Source organism: Thalia democratica, unplaced genomic scaffold (assembly GCF_965202585.1).
Source record: "Thalia democratica unplaced genomic scaffold, ktThaDemo2.hap1.1 HAP1_SCAFFOLD_1134, whole genome shotgun sequence".
NCBI classification, from domain to species: Eukaryota; Metazoa; Chordata; class Thaliacea; order Salpida; family Salpidae; genus Thalia; species Thalia democratica.
In genome coordinates, this window is record NW_028140045.1 from 2501 (window position 1) to 12500 (window position 10000).

The 10000-nt window shown below is 33.3% G+C and overlaps 4 non-coding genes and 1 pseudogene across 4 annotated transcripts; all 5 read right to left on the reverse strand.

The window, feature by feature from the left end:
- Window positions 1-660, reverse strand: part of LOC145847869 (large subunit ribosomal RNA) — a pseudogene marked incomplete at its 3' end in the record, with an annotated part of 3160 nt that extends 2500 nt beyond the window's left edge.
- A 222-nt stretch (window positions 661-882) lies between these two features.
- LOC145847873 (5.8S ribosomal RNA) lies at window positions 883-1035 on the reverse strand. The gene has a single exon (XR_014371573.1). It is a non-coding gene; the product is annotated as a 5.8S ribosomal RNA (ribosomal RNA).
- A 182-nt stretch (window positions 1036-1217) lies between these two features.
- Window positions 1218-3025, reverse strand: LOC145847864 (small subunit ribosomal RNA). The gene has a single exon (XR_014371566.1). It is a non-coding gene; the product is annotated as a small subunit ribosomal RNA (ribosomal RNA).
- A 3649-nt stretch (window positions 3026-6674) lies between these two features.
- LOC145847857 (5S ribosomal RNA) lies at window positions 6675-6793 on the reverse strand. The gene has a single exon (XR_014371559.1). It is a non-coding gene; the product is annotated as a 5S ribosomal RNA (ribosomal RNA).
- A 2642-nt stretch (window positions 6794-9435) lies between these two features.
- Window positions 9436-9554, reverse strand: LOC145847867 (5S ribosomal RNA). The gene has a single exon (XR_014371569.1). It is a non-coding gene; the product is annotated as a 5S ribosomal RNA (ribosomal RNA).
- Between the last annotated feature and the right edge of the window lie 446 nt (window positions 9555-10000).

The window sequence follows — 10000 nt, forward strand, 5'->3', positions numbered from 1 at the left end:
ATCTCTCCTCGGTCGCCGAGCCGAAGCTAATCGAACGCCTATAACACTCTTCCGAAGAAGAGCTACCTTGCGAACGACCAAAGTCAGCCCAGCAACCGGTCGCGGCCCTCGCCGAACGCTAGTGCAGCGCCGCGACGCCAGCGCAACCGTAAGAGTCTCCGAAGATCACTCAAACAGTAGGACAGCTCTCGCAGCGCCTGAAAACGTCCGGCGACTCGATGGGCGCCTCCGTTTGCCTCCAAGCGGTTTCACGTACTCTTTAACTCTCTCTTCAAAGTGCTTTTCAACTTTCCCTCACGGTACTTGTTCGCTATCGGTCTCGAGCCAGTATTTAGCCTTAGATGGAGTTTACCACCCGCTTAGGGCTGCATTTCCAAACAACCCGACTCCGGGAAAACCGCTAGGACGAATTACGACCGCCGCCAAGGGCCTAACACCCGCTCTGGGAAAAGGCCTCGATCAGAAGAACGTGGGCAGTCGTTGGTTCGCCGCATGCTGAATTCCATACGCTACATTTCCTCGCCCTCCAAAAAGGCTCGGATTTAGCGCTGGGCTTATCCCGCTTCACTCGCCGTTACTAGGGGAATCCTTGTTAGTTTCTTTTCCTCCGCTTAGTGATATGCTTAAGTTCAGCGGGTCGTCCCGCCCGATCTCAGGTCAAAAGTGATGTACTATAAAAGTACATGCGCTTTGTACGTCGGCCTTTTGAAGTCACTTAACTTATTCTCGAGCACCTACCGTCGTTGCTACCTCACCCGAGGCCAGCAGGCTGCTCACGCTTCAGCTGTGAAATCGCCAGACCAGCTGTCTTTGACGACACGCTCCTTAATACAGAAACGAGTCGCAGGCACTTTCAAACTAATGAAAGGATCGGTGTGTTAAAGACCCTGAGACGGACGTGGCCCCAGGATTACCCGAGGCCGCAATACGCGTTCAGAATATCGATGCTCAATGTGTCCTGCAATTCACATTACTTCTCGGAGCTAGCTCCGTCCTTCATCGACGCTCGAGCCGAGTGATCCACCGCTAAGAGATCTCTCGTGTTAATCAATCTCAATGCAACCAAAAAATCGTGTTCAAAAAGAAGCGGCCGCGCCAGCACTTGCGTGCTGAATTATTACTCCCGCTGTCAGGAAGCAACGCGACCGAACTATAACAGTTACAGGGCTCGGTCCCTTCGAAGAAGAGACGTCGCTTGAAATCAAATTTCGATTCGTTAATGATCCTTCCGCAGGTTCACCTACGGAAACCTTGTTACGACTTTTACTTCCTCTAAATGATCAAGTTCGATCGTCTTTTCGAACACCGGCGAGTGCGTTGCCGCACGTACCAGGCTCAATCGGAGGACCTCACTAAACCATTCAATCGGTAGTAGCGACGGGCGGTGTGTACAAAGGGCAGGGACGTAATCAACGCAAGCTAATGACTCGCGCTTACTGGGAATTCCTCGTTCAAGGGAAACAATTGCAAGTCCCTATCCCTAGCACGACCGGGGTTCAACGGATTACCCGGACCTTTCGGCCTAGGGAACACACGATGATCCGGTCAGTGTAGCGCGCGTGCGGCCCCGAACATCTAAGGGCATCACAGACCTGTTATTGCTCAATCTCGTGTGGCTAAACGCCACTAGTCCCTCTAAGAAGTTGTCTCCGACCCAATGGGTCGAGCAGCTATTTAGCAAGTAAGAGTCTCGTTCGTTATCGGAATTAACCAGACAAATCGCTCCACCAACTAAGAACGGCCATGCACCACCACCCACAGAATCAAGAAAGAGCTCTCAATCTGTCAATCCTCGCTGTGTCCGGGCCGGGTGAGATTTCCCGTGTTGAGTCAAATTAAGCCGCAGGCTCCACTCCTGGTGGTGCCCTTCCGTCAATTCCTTTAAGTTTCAGCTTTGCAACCATACTTCCCCCGGAACCCAAAGACTTTGGTTTCCCGGAAGCTGCCGGACAGTTCTTAAGTTCGACACTGCCCGATCGCTAGTCGGCATCGTTTAAGGTCAGAACTAGGACGGTATCTGATCGTCTTCGAACCTCTGACTTTCGCTCTTGATTAAAGAAAACATTCTTGGCAAATGCTTTCGCAGTCGTTCGTCTTGCGCCGATCCAAGAATTTCACCTCTAACGGCACAGTACGGATGCCCCCGTCCGTTCCTATTAATCATTACCTCGTGCTCCGAAAACCAACAAAATAGAACCGAGGTCCTATTCCATTATTCCATGCAACATTATACAAGCGTAAAGCCTGCTTTGAACACTCTAATTTTTTCAAGGTAAACTTGCCGGACCACCGCAACACTCAGTTAAGAGCACCGCGAAGGCACCGACCAACAAGAACAACGAGGCCAGTGCTAGCCTTTCGACCGACCAACCTCGCCGTCCCTATATCCAACTACGAGCTTTTCAACCGCAACAACTTAAATATACACTTTTGGAGCTGGAATTACCGCGGCTGCTGGCACCAGACTTGCCCTCCAATGGATACTCGTTAAAAAGTTTAAAGTGTACTCATTCCAATTGCAGGACCTCGTACGAGGTCTGCATTGTTATTTTTCGTCACTACCTCCCCGAGCCGGGAATGGGTAATTTGCGCGCCTGCTGCCTTCCTTGGATGTGGTAGCCGTTTCTCAGGCTCCCTCTCCGGAATCGAACCCTGATTCTCCGTCACCCGTTACAACCTCGGTAGGCCGATACCGTACCGACGATAGTTGATAGGGCAGTTGCTTTAATGAGATGTCGCCAGCACTAGGCCGTGCGATCCGCAAGCTTATCCAGAGTCACCATTGTAACGACCCGAAAGCCGGTTAGTTTTGGTCTGATAAATGCGCGCCTCACGTCAGTTCGGCGCTTTACGCATGTATTAGCTCTAGAATTGCCACAGTTATCCATGTAAAAGCGTACAATCAAATGAACCATAACTGATTTAATGAGCCATTCGCAGTTTCACTGTACGTGAGCTCGTACTTACACTTGCATGGCTTAATCTTTGAGACAAGCATATGACTACTGGCAGGATCAACCAGATAACTATCCGAGGGCGTTTAAACCCGTTGCTCGACTGAGCGTTTTTACTGTATAAATACAGACCTTTTCTATCACTCGGCTTAAAAGCCTTGCGAACGTTACTGAAAGTCGGCGCCGGCCTTTTGCTGTTTAAAGCGCCAGCCCGCGTCGACTGCAGCATGCAGCTATACAACTGACTGTTCTTTCTCCCGACCAACCGTTTGCCTTCTGCCGGTTAACTCGTCAGCAGCAACACGCCATCTGTCTGCTGCAGTTACCCGCCTCGAGCCGTGCCTGCCTGCGTCGGCTACTCGTCTCGACGACTTCGCAAAGCTATAAGCCTACCGCCGCTGGACGCTTGTAGTTTTTCATACGCTGCTCCAATGCGTTTACATAGCACGTTCGCCGCCGCTGCAATAGCCGCGCCTCGGGTGCTAAACAGTAATGCTTTAAGCCCGCTTTCTCGCCAAGTCGACCGAACGCACAAACACGTCTCTCTCACTAGTGTAAAGTAATGCATACGTGTATGATGCTCAAATGTTGCTGTTGAACTTTTTTTGCCGATTTTTTTCAATTTGTTTGTTTCTTTTCAATTATTTTAATGTTTTAAGCTTATTTATGCTACGTTTAAATGTTTTAATACTTTTTTTATACTTTATTTAATATGTTTAAAAGAAATAAATAAAAAATAATATATATAAACTACTTTTTTTAATGTTTTAAATATGTTTGTTTATTATAAATAAACTTTATTTGTATTATTTTTTATTTAAACTTACTTTTTAAATCTTTATACTTGTTTTATCGTTTTAAGCACATTGCGATAAATATAATAAACAAAAAATTGAATGAAAATAATAATAATAATAAAAAAAAAAAAAAAACATATGCTTATTTTATATGTTTCATTTTATTTTTATTTAAACTTACCTTTCAAACCTTAATACTCGTTTTATTTTTTTAAGCAGATCGCGATAAATATAATAAACAAACAATTAAATAAAAATAAATAAAAATAAAATAAAAAAATCAAACAAAAGCTTATTTTATATGTTTCATTTTATCTTTATTTAAACTTCCTTTTAAACCTTTATAATTGTTTTATTTTTTAAGCACATCGCGATAGATATAATAAACAAACAATGAAATAAAAATAATAATAATAATAATAATAATAAATCATAAGCTTATTTTGTATGTTTCATTTTATTTTATTTAAAACTTACAACTTAAACCTTTGTATTTGTTCTATTCTTTTAAGCACATCGCGATAAATATAATAAGCAAACAATTAAATAAAAATAAAATAAAAAATCAAACATAAGCTTATTTTATATGTTTCATTTTATCTTTATTTAAAATTACTTTTTAAACCTTTATAGTTGTTTTATTTTTTAAGCACATCGCGATAGATATAATAAACAAACAATGAAATAAAAATAATAATAATGAAAAAAAAATCATAAACTTATTTTATATGTTTCATTTTATTTTTATTTAAACTTACTTTTTAAATCTATATAGTTGTTTTATTTTTTAAGCACATGGCGATAAATATAATAAGCAAACAATTAAATAAAGATAATAACAAATAAATAAAACAATACGGCTAAACTATAAAAAGAAAACTAAATAACTGATAAATACTTGTAAAACATTATTTGAAAAATTTATTTTGAAACACAACACGATTGATTTATAAATAATAATATAATTTTAATTTGTGTAGTTCATTTAAAGTAGTCTCCCTTTTTGCTTCTGGTTTTATTAGAGTTATATATAACAATAAATTGTGTAGTTTATTTAAAGTAGTCTCCCTTTTTGCTTCTAGTTTAATTAAAGTTATATAACACATACTATAGTAAGTTAAATAAACTATAGTAACTTTATAAAACTACTTTACAAAATACATTTGTATAATTTAATAACTTTAAAATAACTATCAAGAATAAAATAGAATAGAATAGCTTTAAGTTTAGTATACAATTGGTATGTAAATTGTGTAGTTTATTGAAAGTAGTCTCCTTATTTGCTTCTGGTTTTACTTGAGTTACATAACGTTAAATAAACATACTTAATAAACGTAACCATCAATACTGTCATTTTAATAAAACTAAGTACAAATAACAATACAAATACAAGAACTTTAAAAAGCCTTCGCTTGTATCTGTTGGTAACAGTAAATAACCTATTATGACTCACAATACAAGAGTGCGAAATTTATTTTTCATTTGATTTTTCAGGTATTTATTTATTTGTGGAAATAAACTTTTTTATTACATTAGAAACTAATTGAATTTTTCCTCTAACTATACCTATTATTATATTTAGTATGCTTAAAAGTAATAAAATGAAACGTCGCGATTATATAATAAACAAACAATCAAACAAACAAAGAAATAAAAAAAAATATTTTTTTAAACTTATATTTCAACTATATGTCTTATTTTATTTTCATTTAAACTTACTTTAAACCTCTGTATTTGTTATATATATTTCAACACAATACGATTAAACTATAAGACAAACAACAAAATAAAATAATCACATTAATAAATACACTAAGCAAATAGCTAGAATAAATATAAATAGTTCAATATATACAATATATTTCTTCTATTTTTAAGTTACTTGTTAAACATATTTATTTAAAAATGTTTCTTTAGAATATAAAACTAACAGTTGTACAAATAAAGAAATTAAAAAGCCAAAACACATAACACTAACTTTTCATAAATTAGATATGCAAATATGAACAAAATAATAACTAAATTGTAAAGCTTTTGTAAACTGTGAACTTATAAACTTATAATAATAATTGCATATTCACTATTCACAATAGCTTTTTATTTAGTACACAACTGGTCTGTAAATTGTGTAGTTTATTGAAAGTATAATCCCGTTTTGCTTCTGGTTTAAATTAAGTTATACAACACATACTAAAGTAAATTAAATAAAGTAATTCACTACTATCTATTAAATAAAACCAATTTACAAAATACATTAATTTAAATTAAAGTGAATTTTGAACTTATAATAATAATTGCATATTCACTATTCAGAATTTCTTTAAATTTAGTACACAACTGGTCTGTAAATTGTGTTGGTTCTATTCAAGTACTCTCCTTGTTTGTTTTGTTTTAGTTGTATTTATTTTTAGATACTAGCACATTCAATACACATAATAAAGTAAACCAAATAAACTCTATTAATTTAAACTAAGTACAAATACATTAAGTTAATACAAAACTTTAAAAAGCTTTTGCTAGTATCTGTTGGTAACAGTAAATAACTTATTATGACTCACAATACAAAAGTGCAAAATTTATTTTCGTTTGATTTTTCAAGTAGCCACGCTTTTATTTGTTTGTGGACAAAAAGACTTTAAAGTTTTAGTATAAAAGACTAATTGTATTAATTTTAACTCAGAAAATTGTACTCTACAAGATGGTGCCATTATTTTTTCGATATCTCAAACTGGTCAAACCACTTTTTTAGCGCTCTAATTGGTTTAAACAGCAAATAACGTTATCTGATTGGCTTGAGTTTTTATTTGCTAATAACTAGAATTTACTTTTCTTTTAAGCGTTAAAGAAATGTAAATAAACGAGTAATAAGTATAAATAGGTCAGAAAGAAAAATAGTACAAAAAAGATGAATTCAAAAAGCAAAAGCCTACGGCACGTGGTATTCCCAAGCGGTCACCCATCTAAGTACTAACCACGCCCGACACTGCTTAACTTCCCAGATCGGACGAGATGGGGTGTGCTCAGTGTGGTATGGTCGTAGGCGTTTGAAAGCGTTTACAAGCCTTTATAAACCCTTCGGTTTGTTTAAAAAACCTATTTGCACTTGATTTACAATCGATTTGATATTTTAAAATTATTCCTTATAAAATTTTAACCTGAATTAACTTTTTTTTTGTTTTTTTAATCAACAGTTACTCCCAAACTGTACTAAAACTGTATTGTAACTGTACAAAAGTGTTTGTTTAAATTATTGTTATCTATAAATTACCTAAGACCAGGACAAGTAGAAGTAAAGTTTATTGAATTATTAAATAAATAAAATAAAATCGTAAAATAAAATAATACAATATGTTTACAATTTGTCATTGATCTATCCATTTATGTTATTGCATTACAAATACAAACATTTCATACATTCAAGAGTATTATTCATCAATCTTTTCAATATAATAAGTTTTAAATTTATATTTATTTTTAAATAATTCCTGACATTTTAGATTACCTGAGATTTTTTTTTAATTAAATTAATTTTAGTAATTAAATACTTGACGTTCTATTTTGTTTAATTTGATAACTCAACCATGCTTATTTTTTTTTTACTAATTTAAAGAACTATTAAACTAAAAGACATTACATACAGCTTCTAAAAGTTTTAAACACCTTAAAAAATATTATTATTTTAAAGATATATTAAAGAACTAAACAGATATTACTCCTAAAAAATCTTGTTAATAATATATAAAAAGTACTCAAAGTCAGACTCGGAAATATATATACTGTTGTATATCTTACTTGAAGTTCACTGTAATTGACACTGAAAAATTGACACTTGAAGTTCACTGAAAAATCAACCTATTTATATAGCAAAATATTTCTTTATCTTTGTCGTGGCGCGGTGGGTCAGTGGTCTTATCAGCTGACTCATAAGCAGAAGGTTGAGAGATCGAATCCCGCTAGTCGTCACGAAACACCACTATCGTTCAATGTTCGGGCTTCAAATTCTTTGAGATTATACTGTACTATTTATCTATCTAACTAATCTATCTAACAAATGTTGTTCAATCTAGGTTGTGGGTACTTGGGTCGAGTAATGCCTTTGACTTACAATCTGTTGTGGATTGACAATATTCCTCTATCTATCAATAAACAAATCTATCTAATAAATGTTGTTCAATCTAGGTTGTGGGTACTTGGGTCGAGTAATGCCTTTGACCTACAATCTGTTGTTGATTGTCAACATTCCTCTATCTATCAATAATGATTATATTCAATATTAAATGTTGATTAATTCAGTTGTAAGAAAACCAGTGCGCTGGTTAGGTTGGGTAAGGCCTTCGACTTACAATCTTGGGGATTATCAACGTTCATCACAAGTACAGTAACGATCTCATTGAATTTCCAGTTGGAACATTGGATTGTAGTGGTGGCCTACTTTGTAGGTTTTTTGCCTAGTTTGTTTTTTGCCTAGTAGTGTTTGCCTAGTTTGACAAACTATTGTATATATATTGTACAACTTTATTTGTATTATTTTTTATTTAAATTACTACTTATTATTAAAGAATTAAATTTTCTTAGAAAAAAAAAACTATGTATTTGAACTAATGCTTATTTTATATGTTTTGTTTTATTTTTATTCAAACTTACTTTAAACCTCTGTATTTTTTATACAATACGATTAAACTATATAACAGAAAAATAATTAAATAATCAAACTATTGAATAAGCAGTTAATTAGTGTGTTTTTTTATGCTTCTTTCATTTTTAACTTACTTGTTAACCATATTTCTTTTATTAAAGTATAAAACTAACAGTTACTAAATTTATATTTATTATATTTAAAAAAAAACTTCTATACTAACTCTAATTTCAAAGCATATTAAAACATACAAATTTTACCAACTAAATATTTATTTTTATTTTTATTATTATAATTTTCAAACATAAGCTTGTATACCTTATATACCTATATACCTCATATAGTAGGCTTGACATAACATAACATTATTTAATTCTTTTTGTTTGAAATAAACTCATTTAGTTATTAGTAAATTACAACATAAATGTTTATAACAATAAAACTAAGATTTAGCTTTTGAGTTAGTAAACTTTGATAGTTTTCTTTTAATAGTTTAATAGTCCTTATTTAAGTTCAAACAAAATTGCTATATATTTAATACACATACAAAAGTAAACTAAGTAAACGTAATTCAATAGTTTCTATTAAGTAAAAGTAATTACAAATACATTAAGTTAATACAAAACTTTAAAAAGCTTTTGCTAGTATCTGTTGGTAACAGTAAATAACTTATTATGACTCACAATACAAAAGTGCAAAATTTATTTTCGTTTGATTTTTCAAGTAGCCACGCTTTTATTTGTTTTTGGACAAAAAAACTTTAAAGTTTTAGTATAAAAGACTAATTGTATTAATTTCAACTCAGAAAATTGTACTCTACAAGATGGTGCCATTATTTTTTCGATATCTCAAACTGGTCAAACCACTTTTTTAGCGCTCTAATTGGTTTAAACAGCAAATAACGTTATCTGATTGGCTTGAGTTTTTATTTGCTAATAACTAGAATTTACTTTTCTTTTAAGCGTTAAAGAAATGTAAATAAACGAGTAATAAGTATAAATAGGTCAGAAAGAAAAATAGTACAAAAAAGATGAATTCAAAAAGCAAAAGCCTACGGCACGTGGTATTCCCAAGCGGTCACCCATCTAAGTACTAACCACGCCCGACACTGCTTAACTTCCCAGATCGGACGAGATGGGGTGTGCTCAGTGTGGTATGGTCGTAGGCGTTTGAGAGCGTTTACAAGCCTTTATAAACCCTTCGGTTTGTTTAAAAAACCTATTTGCACTTGATTTACAATCAATTTGATATTTTAAAATTAATCCTTATAAAGTTTTAACTTGATGTAAGTATTTTTTTTATTAAAACCTATTTTTTTGGTGTTTTAATTACAATTACTCCCTGTAACTTTATTTAAGACTTTGTTTAAAAGATTGTTAACTATATTCTATATTAAATACTATGATAATTAGAAGTAAAGTTTATTAAGTGATTAAACTAAATAAAAAATATTGTTAAAATAAACATGTTGTGTTTAGTTTGTTTTACTATTTCTCATTGTTCTATTTATAGATGGTATTGTTTTACTTCAAGAATATTTATAGTTAGTTTCTAAAGAATATCTCATACTACATCAGATTTTACGATTAACTTAATTTTAGGTAATAAAATAT